At 42.2% G+C, this 3,754-nt stretch overlaps 1 long non-coding RNA gene across 1 annotated transcript; it reads right to left on the bottom strand.

Annotated features, from left to right (window-relative positions):
- Nucleotides 1-1,080: 1,080 nt before the first annotated feature.
- LOC143887042 (uncharacterized) lies at nucleotides 1,081-3,222 on the bottom strand. The gene is made up of 2 exons (XR_013254000.1): nucleotides 2,888-3,222; nucleotides 1,081-1,417 (listed from the first exon to the last, which is right to left on the bottom strand). It is a non-coding gene; the product is annotated as an uncharacterized LOC143887042 (long non-coding RNA).
- Between the last annotated feature and the right edge of the window lie 532 nt (nucleotides 3,223-3,754).

The raw sequence follows: 3,754 nt of genomic DNA, 5'->3' as shown, positions 1-3,754 counted from the left end.
GAGTGATTCAGTTTATCTTTCATTGTAGTCCAGGTTGGACATTTACTTTAGCTCATCAGTTACTTCTACATATAACAGTTACTCATTCAACTTTATGAAACTATGTAGTTTAGTTATGCTATGTAGTTTACTTTAGCTCATCAGTTACTTGCATGGTTTGTTGGAATGCCTTGCATGTCTTAGACTTAGGTTCGTGAACATGCGAAGCTGTCACGTGCCGGGGACCGGGTCTCGGTTTGGGGCGTGACAGTAATGTCAAATGAAAATTCATGTTTAAAAAGCTAAGCATGCAATATGATTTTGATAGAAGGATCATATAGACTCTTCCTCTGAAATAATTAGATTGAATTTCAAATAGTGATTAGGCACTGTACTTATTAATCGATGCATAACATCAGCCTAATGGATGAGGCTATTTGGTTCCAGGAGGGAAATGTCAAATGACAATTCATGTTTAAGAAGCTAAGCAATATGCTTTTGATTTTAAGACTTGCAAAACCTACCGCTTTACTTTGAGTGTTCATGAAAAATGCAAATATCTTTTGGTGAAACTTATTTACACCCCTAAGCAGCACAACACAATGAGTAGCGATGCAACTTGGGTCGGGCTCAACCCTAACCCAATGGGTTCAACCAGATTTTGGCTTGCATTGGGTTGGCATTTCCTCGGGTTGGGTTGGGTTGGGTTAGGTTAGGGATGAGAAAAGCCAACCCGAATTAATTTCCTGTGGGTTGGGGTTGTGGCCTTGGCAACCAGACCCTACCCAAACCTGACCTCTGTCCTCTAATTTTATCATAATTTTCTATGGATTATATTTTTTCATGTATTTTTCTGTTTGGTCCTAGGTGAACTTGAACCCAACCCGACTCAACCCAACTCGATTTCGAGTTAGATGGATTTGGTTAGGGTTGAGAGATTTAGAGGCAAGTTGGGTTAGGGTTGACCATCCTCAACCTGGGGTATGGGTTGGGTTGGGTTAGGTTTGAGGGAATGCTATCTTGGGTTAGGTTAGGGTTGGCCTCGACCCGATCCAACCCGACCCAATTTGCACCCCTAACAATGATGTTAAACACATGAAAGGCACCATAAAACTTATGTATAACAAAGACGGTACCATCTTACAACTGTGAATAATATCAAGGCTGCTGAACGAGGGTTCTGCAGTATGGGCAATTTGAATGTAGAGAAAGGCAAGGAAGAAGGCAACTAGAATGGTATTTGTGGGAACAAGGGAGGTTCTTGACTCCTTGCTGCGCCCGAAACTCATCCAAGCAAACGGAGCATAGGTCCTTGCCAGAATTTCTTCGCTGAGGCACAGGATATCGCCTCTCTCCTTTCATGGTGCCAACATTAGTGTCACTTTTGCCTCTCATATGGTCAGAGTCTCTCTCTTTGTTTGGATGATCGCGGCCCCATCTGTCATTTTGAAAGCAAGGAAGCATCTGCAATTAGTGAAAATTGAATTGAATAGCTCACAACAGCTGATCTCCATAGTTTTTCTACTATTTCTTCTTTGTTTTCCGCGAAGAGATTGAACCAAATTCTAGTAATCATTAGGGATATCATATTTGAGATTTTCTGTTGCAGCAGCCATGGCTGTGAGAGCAACAAATAGGAAATAGTTGGGATTTTAAACAGAGTCCATATCCTTTTTCATTTCCTAAGACCATAAATCCTGGGGAAAAAAAAAAAAGCTCTCATTTTCCTGCAACTCCTTTTCTTAGTCACTTTTTCCTTTTCTAGGGCTGTAACTCGAGTCGGGTTGAAGCCAATCAGAGCCCGACCCGACTGTCAACCCGTTGAAGGATGACCTGACCCAACCCAAAAAATTAATCTCTCAAGCCGAACCGGACCTGATTTCCCAATTCAGGTCAGGTTGAGTCGGGTTGAGTCAGGTTGGCCCTGTTATGGTGATATCTTTCCCCTTTAGGTTTTTATGTTCTAAAAAAATAAAACAGAAAAATGGTAAAAATTTAAAAAAAAAATGTCGTGTTTTGATGCAGGTTTGGTCAACCCGACCGAACATGGGTTCAACTTCCTCAGCCCGACCCGAACTCAACTCAAACACAACTCAACCTGTGATTTTTTAGTGTTGAACCCGACCCGTATTGCACCTCTTTCGTTTTCCCTCTCATCGATTAGTGTTTTCCTAATTTAAGAAAGAGAGCTGCCAAAGACGTGCAAAGTGAACAGGGCTTAACCTGAAACCCAACCGCTTCAAACCGATGGGTTGGGTTCACATTTCCTCAAGTTGGTAAAAGCCAAACGATTTGAATTTGGGTGGGTCAGGGTTGAGGTCTTGGGCAGACCGACCTGACCCCAAACCGGCCCGTCCTCTAATCTTATGGTGATCTTCAAAATCTTACCCCCTATTTGGATATGTGGATTCAAGAATCAAGGTTTTAGTTTGAAAGAGTGTGAAATTCTGGATTTTATGATGAAAGTAGGCTGCAGATGTAGTGGAAGTAGGTTGGCAGATTAAGGGTTTAAGTAAGAAATCCAGGTTCTAGAAATCTCTCCCCTATCCCAAGATTTCTAAAACCTTGAAACAGGGGCGATCTCCTACTCTCTCGCTAGAGAAAAGAAGGGCGAGAAATCAGGAAAGGAAGGACGGTCTCCTTCTTCTCGTCTTCCATTCATGATTTTGAGGAAATCCAAGATTCTAAATCCGCATATCCAAACAGCCCCTTAGTGTTGCTGCTGCTAATCTAATCCTAACCTCCTTGATCCTTAACAATCCGAACCAAACCTAACACAACTCAACCGACCCAATTTTAAAAAGTTTGTAAGGGTCGAGAGATCTATCGAGTTGGGTTATGATTGACCTGCTTGACCCAAGAAAAACGTGAATTGCAGAGAGAGGGAATAGGAAAGAAAGAAAGTTACCTGGAAGCGAAGGCTGTGAGTTTCCGTTCGAGTCTGTTGCGAGCTTTGAGAGCAGTGTCGTCCATGGCGGTGGTGGGTTCGAGCCAGCGGCGAACACAGGGCTCGCGCCACGGCAGGAGGTTGCTCTGCTGAGGATGTATCCTTCTCCGTCGAGCCATCTCTACTCCTGGAAGCATTCCAGCCATTTCTCTCTGCCTATAATTATCAATTCTCAATTCTCAATTCTCAATTCTCAATTCTCAGTACTCGATTACCAGTGCAGTGCAGAAAAACGAATTTCCCACAGCGTTCTTCGCCTAAAGTATGGTGCCACGGCTGCCCACGCGGAAATGGGCAGAAAGTGCCCAGCGGCTTTCCTTTTCAGAGAACCATATTGCTGATATACCCTTAGCTCTAAAGAAATTTTCAAGAATACCATTAACTTTATTTTCTATTGGAATGAATTGCTTGGGGAAATTGATATCTGCACTCCTTTGGTACTATTAGTCCAGGGAAATTATATATTTGCCCCCTTTTTACTTGGGACAGCCCCTTTATTGTAAAAGAGACAAAGAGTAGTCATAAATACACCAGAGGGGGCTGTTCAATGTAAAAAAAGGGGCAAATATATCATTTCACTAAGTCCGTAATGCAATATACATATCAGTTTTTGAATCTGTTAGTTTTAAAAATGCTCTTTTTAACAGTCGGGTACTAAAGCCCAGAGTGTCATGATCAAAATAAGGGACTGCGGATAGAGATTTCCCTCGTTCAAGTAACTTCGTGAGCTTAGTGGCCTAACGGTGAAGTAAATCATATCCAATTCAAGGCTTAGATGGATATCCAATGTAATGGACAAGATCTTCGTAATTTTTTAAAGACATGAGT

This window comes from Tasmannia lanceolata, unplaced genomic scaffold, assembly GCF_043159265.1.
Source record: "Tasmannia lanceolata isolate RefF3 unplaced genomic scaffold, GAP_Taslan_0.1 ptg000012l, whole genome shotgun sequence".
NCBI lineage: Eukaryota > Viridiplantae > Streptophyta > Magnoliopsida > Canellales > Winteraceae > Tasmannia > Tasmannia lanceolata.
This window is presented reverse-complemented; position numbering and strand designations above follow the sequence as displayed.